Here is a 12838-nt window from a genome sequence, read left to right on the forward strand (position 1 = left end):
TGGATATTGCTGGAAAAAGAGAGCACGGATAGCAGTGTTTAGAAAGATATGTAAAAAGTGGCATTTCATGAACAATTCATATTTAAGAAGTGCTGCATTATAAATATAAGATCCATACATCAAGTGAATGGGATTTTCTTCCTTTTAATATGGTTTTGAAACTTAAAATATACTCTGAGGATCATAAACAATACTTGGGGATTTTTGTTTTCTTGGTATCTGTTGCTGGCAAATGGGTAAAGATCTTTCTTTATGTTTTAGCAGCTATGAGTTGTGGATTTGTGTCATGCTGGCAAATAATACTCCAAAAGAGAAGGGAGGACTCTGTTGGCCTAAAAAGCTGAAACATCTGCTAGAGTTATTAGCAGCCTTTTGGCTGAGTTCAGCAGCAGGGCATCTTGTGGTTGATAGATTCTTCCCTCAGCAATTCGAAACAATGCCATTAAAGCAAATTTTTCATCTGCAGAGACTGAGGCAGCCTAATGAGGTATAAACAATTTCTAAAACGGATTCACTTTTTAAAAGATGGTTAAGCACACTAAGAGCAATCAGTGGACATCTTTTTTGTGTGCACCGTGGCCAGTGCATTAGCCCATTCTTGTTGCTGCTGCTCTTGGGTGTCTTCAAGTTGTTTCCAGCTTTTGACAACCCTAAGGTGAACCTGTTGGGGTTTTATTGACAAGATCAGAGGGGGTTTGTCTTTGCCTTCCTCTGAGGCTGTATGAGTGTGACTTGCTCAAAGTCACTCGGTGGATTTCCTTAGCTGACCAGTGATTTGAACCCTGGTCTCTAAAGTCACAGTCCAATGCTCAAACCACTACACTATGCTACCATGTGGCATGTGTACTGCACTGACAGAGGCAGGCATTTCAAGTCTGTAGACATTTGAGATGTGTACGCCTCTGTCTCCATTTCATACTGGCTCTTTTCCTTTATTAGCGGTAGAGGATTCTCTTCTTAACAGACCACTGGAATAGATCTTGAAAATGTATGAAAATCCCAATTTGCCATCTGTAATTCTTTCAGCTAGCTTCCAATCTTCATGGCACTTTGAAGAGTTCATTCAAAAGCAAGCTGTGTAGGAGAATATTATTAAAGTAAGTTGTAGGAGAAGATTGTAATGAATGCATGTTAATGGATTCTGTTGCAACTGCATATGGAGAATAGCAACAAAAGCTTTAAAAAAAAACCCACCCAGCCAGCCTCAAACTTTCTTGTTCTCTGATAGGAAACCTGTGCTATATTGCATCTGTTAGGACTTCATTGTTTTTGATGCAACAGCCTAAGATGCCCACTTCTACAGATACTGGTTTTACAAAATAATGGAGAGAAATGCGTTGTTTTCAAAAAAGGCTAATGAGGAGGTCCAACAAAAGCCAGCTGTAAGGAGGATATTTTCCAGATGACTTTTTAAAACTCTCAGTCTACAAAGCTGAAACCTACTTATGCTAGGAGATATTCAAAGGTTCTAGGGTTCAAAACCAAAACCAAAAATTTTGCCCAAAATATTATATAAGTACAATTGTGTATTGCTTGCAAAGCCTAATTGAGAGAAAGAAAGAAGTTAGTATCATAAGCTTTTGCAGACTTAAGTCTACTTCCTCAGATGCATGGAGTGAAATGTTCAGGAACAGACCTTTGGAAGCAATAGAAATGTAAAACTTGCATGTAAAAAGGACATGCATTCACATGGGGAAAATATAATAATGTTTGTTGAGAAGCTAATCTGTGCTTCACCCACTTGTGTGGAAAGGCAAAGAGGTTCTTCAGTAGAGACAGTGAACATGTTGGCTGGGGAATTCTGGGATTTGTAATCCAAAAATTAATCCCCCTAAATTTTGCTGCTTTCTGAAGCCACTGAAGTCACACACATTTTACTAATCACTTGGAAATCTTTCACTACTTTAAATGCAATCATAACTTTTGTACTTGTTTTGAGTAGTCAGAATGTGATTTCTCTGAAACAGTATTCTTTATAAGAACTTTCCAGAGCTTGGAAAGTTACTTTGCAAAAGTAATGTTGTCTGTTATTCATTCCAGTGCTTGAAAAGTTGCTTTGGGCCTAAATACACTAAATGCACCAGATCCTTGGAAGCTAAGCAAGGTCAGCTCTGGTTAGTAGTTGGATAGGAGACCACCAATGAATACCAAGTACTCTAGGCTACATGTGCCTTCAAGTTGACTTATGGCAACCACATTAATTTCATAGGATTTTCTTAGGCAAGAGATACTCAAAGGTGATTTTGCCAGTTCCTTCCTCTGAAATATAGCGTAGAACACCTATATTTGTTGACAGCCTCCCATCTAAGTACTCACCAAAATGAGCCCTGCTTATTTTCTAGGATCAAATGGCATCTGGTACCTTTAGGGTATTTAGGTGTATATAGAGTTAGTCTATTCCAAAGTGATTGGTGGGGTATCTATAGGACTTTGTAAGGCTTAAATAATGTTGTAACAAAGGGAGATAATTTTCAGTAGTCTGTAAATCAGTCTTATGTTCAAACACTAGCCTGGTCATCACAAGCAACCAGGAACTGCATGCAGGCAAGTGAGCAGGCTGATAATGGAAAGCTGTTAACCTTTGCTTTCCTCCATACCTGACAAAGAAGCCAGAATAAGAAGCTCTCTCTTGTATTCATCATATGAATGCTGCTCTCTATAAGCCTGTAGCTGCCTTATTCTTTTTCCTTTTACAAGTCTAGTAACTTTTATGTATAACACTATTGCCGAAGCACTCTTAGGAAATTTTGAGGAAGAGTACAGATACCTTAATGTGAAAGGTTGCAAAAGATAAAGTCCTGTACCTGTGATGCAAGGGTGCCCATCCTGGATGGCCGTTTTCCTGCTGCTAGTAGTAGTGGGGGTGAGGGAACAGTTTCAGTGAAAAATCATTGGAAGTGATGGAGATGATCTCTACTTCTTCCATCACTGTTTCCCTGCCCTCAGAAATAGTGGACTACAGAGATTCCTAGGAGAGGACATGGAAGCCTTGACCTTGATCCTTCTACTAACAGCTAAAACACCCCTATCACTTTACCCTGAGACAGGGTCCGTGCATACATGTGTGTGCATGTATTTGCATGTATACATCTCTGTGTGCATGTGTGCACTCCTAGGATACCCAGACCAGCTGTAGCCCTAAAATGGTTGGGTACCTCAGTGTTGCAGATGCACCGAAAGAGAATTTAGTGATTCTTTGCCCACTTCTCCCACAAATGCTATCCTTTTCCCTCTTACTTTCCAAGTTGTTTGTGCATCCAGTATTTATTTTCTCCAGTGGCACATAGTCCACCTCAGGGATCAGTCACACTCAAATTTTTGTACTGAGATCTATGGAGATTCAATGATGTGATACCGAATCAAAGTTCCCACTACGTTTACCATGATCAAATCACTCCATGGCATTTTAATCCTATTGACATTCACCTTATCATAGTATTGATTTAAAATTCAGCCTCCCTTTTGTGTTTGATTGTTATCAGTTTTTTTAAAAAGTCAATCAAATGATGCACATCTTCATCATACTGCTTACATCAGTATTTAAAATACTTTCATACAGATAGAAAACAGTAGCCATGCAAAAGCAATGGTGCTCATATTTTATTTTTATTTTTTTTTAAGTCCACTATCTCATCATGTTCCCAAGAGAATCCCTTCCCTGACTTTTGACTAATTCACCAGCAGCAGAAGAAAAAAGCTGGGTGGCACTTTAAAGGGACCTCTTTCTGAAGTGTGGGAAGTTTGAATCCACTGCCTTTATGGAGCCAGTTTCTTCACCCCTGCAACCAAATGCAGAGAGGGAAAAACAATGGCGCTTTGCCGGCAGGGCAAGACCTGTGAGATGTGTATGTTCTGCCCTCTACACATAACCCCTCCCTTTCTGAGTGCTCCAAATGGAATCAAAATAACATATTCTCATTTGTGGCTCTTTAAAAAAGAGCGGTTATTTCTAAAAGATGCTGTAAAAGCCCCAGATTCAAAAGTACCAAGTTAAATGGGTTTTTTACCAGCTCCCCTGAAATTGCACCGAGTGCACTTGGTGCAAATATGAACAACCCAGAAATAACCTGGTTTCTACATCGGGTTATTTCGTAGTGTGAATGAGCCCCCAATGTTCTACTCTAAATGATGAGGAGAACTAAAGCTACATCAGTTTGGTATGCATCACAGTGGCCTCTTGTGGCCACTAGGCCCAGATACAGGGGAATAAAAAAAATGTAGGGCATCTATGAAAACTCATATTCCCATTGCAAAGGAATCCATCCATAATAACTTCTATGCTCTGTTCTGTATTCACAGTCACAGATGCCCTTCTAGTGATGTTGTAACAAGACCAGGCTAACAAGGGGTTCAGTTTTGCAAGCTGTAGAACAAAGCTTGGAAAAGTTATTGTTTTGGATGACAACCCTATAGCCAGCATGGACAGTGTGGTGAGTGTGGGGTTCTGGGAGTTTAAATCCAACATTAAAAAAATATTTCCAAGCTTGGCACTGGAATAGAAATCAAACAAGTGGTTCAACAGACATGCAATAATATTAGTGCTTTGATATTTCTGGACTCTGTGACTTTCAACATTTCCCCAAGAACCCCAAACAAATTAGGGCTAGAAGGGACTGCCATCAGCTGAATATGCAACTGTTTAAAAAGAAAATTGTGCACAAAGAAGGATAATGATTGATGGAGCTATATCAATTTCATGGACTTCCAACACTGCTTTTCTGTTTGAAGATAAATTGGTTGGGATCTCAGAAAAGCTCTAAGAAATTGAAATGTCCATGAATGCCTAGACATTTGCTCATGACCTATGTATGATTAAGACATTTTAAGGGTGCAGTCTGGTGACATTTTTCCATATAACATTTGCAATAGTTATTAAATACCTTGGTTGGGTCAAAGCTCTGTTACAAATCAGTTAGCAGAGACAGATCTTAACTGAGTTAGTCTTGCAACACCCTAAAGACTAACAAGATTTATTGGACATTGGTGCCAAATAAAACTTGTCAGTATTTCAGGTACCCCAAGAGTCTGAAGTTTTGTCTTAGCTAATTCTTGACAGATGATTTAGGGATCTGAGCAATAGCAACAACCTGTAGAAAGCTTTACACTTAGAAAGCTTTAAACTTCCTGAAAGATACATACACACACACACACACACACAAGGAGTGTGGAATTAGGTGATGCCACCTATCCTCCTCTTTTCTTCTTTCTTGATAAAGGAAGATGAAGAGTTAAGGATCTGAAAGAGATAAGGTGTGAACTGTAGACTATCTTTGTGTTCAACAATGCATGAAAGTCTTAAAATGTGATGTCGACCACTTTTAATAATTACTCCTTGGCCCCTTGAGGTGAGTGCACCATTGGCGGACTCATGACATAAGTGACACGCAACGCCATGTGGAAGCCATGCAGTGTTTATGTTACAATGGCGGTGTCCATGTACACGGGTGCCACCATTGTAACGGCACCAGTACGTACTAGGGTTAGGGACTGTGCAGTTGCTGCACAGTCCCTAACGCTAGTATCAGCCCTGGTACACCATTTATTGGTGGTATGTACTGGGCCTAATTTTTCTTAAAAAGTTCCCCACTGCAAAAGTTGAATTTACCCTGCAAACTGTGAGGACAGAGACAACAGTGGGTGAGCTCATGTGATACTATTCACAGAGGGATTTAGGATACTAATAAAGACCATCTATGACTGTCCCTCATGCCATGCTACATATGTATAGAAATAGAACATCTCAAGGGGCTATGGAGTAATATACAAATAGGAGCTTACATGGCACTATTCCGAATTTGGTCACCAACTCAACTCTCACCTTTACAGACCTTTACCCTTAAATTCGCTATAGTCCTCTTGATTGTAGTGTATATTTTAATTTATGTTTTAAAAATGTTAATTGTTTAATTGTTGTTTTAGAGGAGGGTAAGACATTAGGATTTGGGGTTTTGTATGTTACTTTTAATTTGTAAGCCACCCTCGATTGTCAGTGACACAGAGGCGGGATATAAATAGAGTATTGTTGTTGTTGTTGTTGTTACACAACAACCCTAAGCATGTTTACTCAGAAGTAAACTCATATTGAATACAATGGGATTTATGTCCCTATAAGTATGCTCAGCTTTAAATGCCTTTGTAAACACAGCCCATGTTTATTTTAGATATAATTTATTGTTGGACACAAGTGCTGATTTGAGCAGATTCTGACATTGAGTCACAATCTCCTATTTCTGGAGGCAAGCCAAAGGTATTTACTTTACAGAGAGTACAATCTTAACATAATAAACTACTGTAGGGCACTTCCCAGTAACTGCTTGCATTAGTGTTACAAAGTTGTAATCCATTAATGGACTATCTGGGGTGTACTACATCAGAGAAAAATACTAAAATTTAACTGTTTCCTCCCATGGGGACTAAAGCTCTGAGACTGCTGCACCTTTTCGTTGGATAGATCTGACTGAAGTCAAATTGCCACCTGAATGAAGATGGTATTGGGAAATAAATACAGTTGTATTTCAGAGTCCTTGAGGAAAACGGTAATATGTTAATAAGTTACTATTGCCTGAAAGATATTAACTGTGGGAAATAGAGCAGCAGACATTGCCTTGTTAATGTTTGTGATTACTTTCATATGGCGAGCTACAATTGTTGAAAAAAAGCAGCTGTTCCCCACCAGAAAGTTCAAGATATACCCCCAGAAACTTCAGAACTGTATCATAATGGGTGAGATTTGAATTGTACAGTACAGCACAGAAGAGGCTGCATGGCTTTCATTATACAATCTGAAACCAAAGTATCAGGCAAAATGAATCAGGAAAAGAAGTACTAATGATTTAATAGCCGCAAGGGGCTCATTTATTAGAAAGCCACACATCTACAATCACTCAGTCATCAATCCTCTTTACAGTGTCAAACCCAAAGCTGACAAGTTATAAATGGGTAATGATTAAAAATAAAATATAATAGGGAAAATGAAAAGCAAGAGAGGCAGGTTGCCATTTTACGTGCATACCTCTGATAATGACAATCCCATGAATCTTCCAGTTATAGAAGACAAAAATCTCACGACTTTGCACCCCAAAGGCATCTTGTCCTATTGAAAGATCCCTGGCCTGATGCACACTTTGCCATGCCAAATCTGAGCATACCTTCGAAGTCCATAGACCCAAAGAATCATAGGCCTTGTCTGCATGGGCCAAAAGGGCCATTCTCCCCCACTCCATTCTGGTGTCATCCTATTTGGATGACACATGGCCCAAATCCCAGTTCTGGTGTGGGCAGTCCAGATAGTGTTTGGCACATTCCACGTAACTGGGGCATAACAAGGTTAAAACGATTTTTTAAAACTTACTAGTTTTGTTGGATCTTCCGGAAAGATCTGGAATCCTTTATTTTCATGCTGCGATGACTGTCAGTACAGGCATTTCACTGGGCCACCCAGCATGTCAGTTGCTGTGGGCTGCTTGTTCTAAGGTCAAAATGAGGCATCCAGCATGTGGTAATCGCTTAGTGTCTTGTTTTGACTCAGAAGTGTGCATAGTGGGATGCCCAAGCAGAGTGCCACCACAATACAGAAATGGAGGCCAAGGTAACATGGGCATGCCAGGGATAAAAAAAGTCCAAAGCTCTGCTACTTGGGGGACCAGCAGAAGTGCCTCCTTTTTCTCTGGAGAAACTAGAAAAAGGCATGGAATGCTAATGTCAGCATATGGCCACACATAGGTGCTTGCAACATTGTGAAACTGGGGTGGCCAACTTGTGCCTCCCCATATGTTGTTGTACTGCTTTCAATGCTGAGGGTAAATTGGAGTCACAGTTCAGTAATCTCTGGAGAATGACAAATTGATGATCTCTGCTATAAGTGGTTTGTGGCTCACTAACATCATGTTACAGAAGTAAAGGTGCCAACCACACACAGTGGAAAAAAATAAAACAAGGGATATGCCACTGTGAAGCACCATAGGATTCAAACCAGCACCCAATAGACCAGTTTTTTGCTCCTTTAAAGGGCAAGGTACTCTCAGGAATTCAAGCAACCGAAATAAGAACATAATGGTGTTAGCTATCCCATTGTTTGAACAGAGACCTTCCAGGTTTGCCAGGGAAGCCATTATAAAATTGCTATAGATTGAAAGTGTCCATAGCAATAGCGGGAAAATTCAGGATTTTAACATAGTGGTGAAGTATATACCTTCATATAAAAGCTAGCAGCAAAGACTCTAATTAAAGTTATATTTTTTATTAGTTTGCTGGTAGTTTTAAAAAATACTCCTGCCAGTGTAAATTCCAACATAAATACAGTCCATTAGCCTTAGGAGGTAGGTTGGAGAAGAGCCAGGGATAATGGAAAATGTAATTTAACACACCTGGAGAGTATCAGGTTGGAGTAAGACTACTGTAGAGCCATAGTTCTATGCAGTTCATCCATTTAGTGGCACAGCCAAGCCTTTCTTCTCTCTATCTGAGCAGTGCTATTCTTCCATAACAGAAGCATGTTGAGGACTTCATGAACATTGTGAGCGAGCACTTCAGAATATATGGGTGCATGCACTGCTATAAAGTGAAGAGCATAGTCCTCCTTTTCTAATGGTCAGGCACTCCTTCATGGATAAAACAGAATGAAATACATTAAGAGGTTTCTAAACTGAAAATACGCTTTGTGTTTAAGTTCCTGGGGTCCATTCAGATAACATTCACTCCTGATGGTGTTGGCTTTCATTCTTCATAACTGCATACCATCTACTGAATGCCTTACTTCCTCTTGAGTCACTTATGATGTGCTGTATTTTAAAGCACATGTTAGTTCTCTAAAACAACTAAAAACTGCTGGCCTGGTGTCAGATCTTTAGCAACACTTTTCAGGGTTGTACTCATCTTGGTTTGTTTGTTTTTTAAACCAATATAAATACAAATAAGGATACACTGCATCCGAAAGATAGGATTTTCACACTCTGTTAGTACTCTGTTAGTGATCCCACAATTTGCACTTGGAAAAGCATTAATGCAAGCACAGATGGCTGCAGTACTATTTTGACACACATTTGAAAGCAGAACTGTTTCTTATGTTCCTTTTAAAACACACACGCACACACACACCCATTTAATATGAAGGGAGAATAAGCAGATTCAGAACTATTTACCTCAGGGCCTTTCCACCTGAGAACCCATTGGTACTGTTGAACCTGGGTTCGTTACAGTGATCATAAGTCCACTGGCTGCTGGTCTGCATATCTTCCGTTGGCGGGTTACAGACCGCTGAAATGCAGCGGTCTGCTGCCGCCACCGCTTGCAGCATCCGGGAGCCGCAGCGGCCAAACTGCACGACTCCCGGACGCTGCAAAGGAAGGAGTGTGGAAATTGCGCTCCTTCCTGGGCCCTGGAAAAGATGCCGCGAGGCGCTAGTTGCACACTCGCGGCGTCACTTCTGGGGCGCGATGTGCGGATCCACAGCGTCCGCTACGTCAATATGGCGGCAGCCGTGTGGAACAGCTGCCGCCATTTGTCATGGTCTCTGTCTGTGATAGGGTTAGGGGTGTCTGGAAGAGACGCCCCTTTTTCAAAATGGGACGTCCTAAGGACCTCCCTTATGGCAGTCTGTAACCTGCCAGTATTTTACAGATGAAACCCAGGCCAAAACACATAAAAGGTCAAGTTGGTCAAGTTCTCAAAAGGTACTCAGGAGCAAGGATACACAAACAAAGGCCTCATTCCCACTTGGCATATAAACCAATTTATCTCGCTGCAAGTCCACTTCGGATTGAGTATCCGAATCATATTTGAATCACAGTTATCGTTTTCATTAACAATGGGAGCATACAGACTCGGTTTTTATTAGCTCAATGTTTCTTTCCCATTTCTCCTGGTGTATTTTGACGCGGATTTATTTTGCTCCCCATTCCCATTGCATTTGTGGAACTGTTTTGTTTTGTTTTTTACTTTGAGCTGTCGCTCAAGAGCTTAGGCGATTAGATGTCACTGTGACGCCTATTTCTTCAATGCCTTTTGAGTGGACTATTTTTGTTCCCCATTCCCATTACATCTTAAAACCTGTTTTTCTTGATTTTGTTTTGGGCTGAGCAGTCAGACAATCAATCACTTAGGCTAAATTATTTCCACACACCAAGCCTGCCTCCAAGCACAGCAAATCAAATGAATGCAAAGCCACCTAGGCGCTTAGGAGCTCAAACACCAAAGGGGGGGGGGGGAATTAAAAATTGTGTTCAATGGGTCTTCTCACACTCGATGTCTGTGCAGCAGAGGACAATTATGCTGGGGGAGGGGATATGCTTACCACGTTTTGAGCTCAATGTAGCAAGTAGCTATGTTCGGAAACCCAACAGAATGCCTAGGCAAACGAAAGCTTAATTTTTTTTAAAAAAAAATATTCGGCTACACACACGATTGCTTCCCGCACCACCAAGGAAGGCTACGCAAATGGGAAAATGGCGCTGGGAATGCCAGGAAAGAGAACAAAGTGGGTAACACCCACAGAGCAGCTCCTTTAACATTGGCCCTCCCATTCCAAAATGCCCGAATTGGACACCCTTGATGTTCCCATTAATCTACCCCGGATCAGACATGGTACGTGGCAAAAGAACCACTGGAAAAGTGGTGTCAGGATAACCTGGGTTAGACCACAGCTGTTTCAGGTTATCGCTAGAGAATCGACCCAATGAGGATTGAATCCGAATTCTAATGGGAACGATGTCCCTGTAATGAGGATCGAACACGCATTCAAATGGGAATGATATCCTATAATCCAATTCTTGATATCCTATAATCCACTCTATAACCCAGTGGGAATGAGGCCTAGGAGTGGCTGCAGCAGTTTGCTTTTGCCTGAGCATACTAGGAAGGGCAAAATTCAACCCCTTGTCTTACTCCATACTGAGTTAATTGAGTGCAAACTACATTTGCCCTTTGAACTCAATTTGCAGCAATTGAGGCAAGCTGAGGACAAAAGCAGGAGGCAAGAGAAACTGAGTGCCAGTACAGATGGCCCTAAAGGGGTGGCTTAATGCCGACCCTTTGAGCGCTGTATCAGGGCCACAGCATCCCAAATCCAGCATTTTTCCAGCCCAAAAAGAAGCTGCAAAATGTCGCTCCTTTTCTGGGGTGGAAAAACATCATCCTTTCCATTGTGGTGGCTCCTTTTCGGCACTCCTGAGGTATGTGGCATAAAAACGCTGCCTGGTCAGGCAGGTGGTGTGATGCTGGCTTGTGGCAGCATCGGAGCATGCGTTATCTAAACCCTTCGCCGCCTCCAAGCCAGCGTACTATGCCGGTCTGTTTTGTCCTTGAGACATTTTCAAACCAGCTCAAAAGTGGGACAACAGAGTATTAATTGAGACTGACTCTGTCAAATTAGGAGAGGTGGAGTGTATGAGTCTGTTTCTGGAAACAATTCAAAGTGTTGGTTATGACCTATCAGGTATATGGCTCAGATGTCTTAACAGACCATATTTCCCAATATACATGGGAAACACCTAGATGAAGAAATCCTCAGAAGAGGATCTCAGTCCAGTCACCTTGGCAGTAACATGAAATAGAGCCTTCTCAGTAGGTGTCTCTAGATTCTAAGACTCCTTCCCTATGAAGGCTAGAATTCTCTCCTCTTTGCTGGCCTTTCAGCTCTAGAAGCTTGCTCTGGATTATTCACAGTTATACTTTTGAGCAGAAATCTTTCAGCTTTCCACTCTCCATCAAATTTATTACTCTGGGATACTCTGGAATAGGGCTTTCCCTGTCATTGTTGTGGGGATGCATTTCCTTGGGAGTTAGGAAACTTGCCAGGATTGGGGGCAAGAACAATGGAGCCAAATGCAGGGCGACTGTGGAGAAAACCTTTTTTCAGTTCTCAAGAGACCTAGGATCTGAGTGAACTCTTACCTTTCAGGAGATGAACAACCCCAAAAACATAGCCAAAATAGTGCTGGCATGGTTTAAAAACAAGGACCAAAGTGTTTTAAAAGAGCCCTTCAAAGCATAGATCCCAATTTGATTCAGAATATAGGGCAAACATGAAAGTGACTGCTTCCTAATGGTCCACATCTAACCTGACAGAGCTGGAGCAAATTTGCTGAGAAGAATGGACAAAAATCACAGGATTCAGCCCTGAAAGTCTGGCTCTACAGCGCACCTTTGATTGCTGAATCAGGGCCACGGCAACTGCACGCTGCAACCCTAATCTGACATTTTTCCAGCCTCAAAGGAGTGGCAAAATGCAGCTCCTTTTTGGAGTGGAAAAAAGGCACCTTTTCCGTGGTGGTGGCGGCTTTTCAGTGTTTCTGTGATGCGACACATGTAAACACCTTGAAGCTGCCGCATGGGTGGTTAGCCATGCGGCTTCCCAGTGGCATATGGGCAGCATCGGAGTTTGTAGTGTCTAAATGCCATGCCCCCATGCTGCCTCCAAGCCGGTCCTTACTGCTGGTCTGTTTTGCTCTTTACTCAAGATTTGCTGCTGTAAATGCTGTAAACTATTATTTCTACAGTGTAGATGCACCCAAAATTAAAACATGTCAAATTCCAAAATACAATGGTTTGTAGTCTCCATGAACAAAAAATGGCTATATTAGTTGGCATTCTGTACTGCAGTTACGGATTCATAACTAAGAGGTATGGACCCATAACCGCATTCACTCATACTATGTATTCATGATCATGTCCCTATTGCCACATTGTAAATGATCCACCAAACTTACTTTAACAGCCAGAGGTCACACCAGGTGATGGAAGTATGTTCTGTTGCAGATTGGGGCATAGCAGGATGACCTTCACAGTCCCCTCCTGCCAGCAATCTGTGTTGCAACAAGGAATTACAACAGAGGTCCCATTG

The sequence above is a fragment of the Sceloporus occidentalis genome, unplaced genomic scaffold (assembly GCF_023333645.1).
Source record: "Sceloporus occidentalis isolate IW3139 unplaced genomic scaffold, rSceOcc1.0.p SCAF_1, whole genome shotgun sequence".
Lineage (NCBI taxonomy): Eukaryota > Metazoa > Chordata > Lepidosauria > Squamata > Phrynosomatidae > Sceloporus > Sceloporus occidentalis.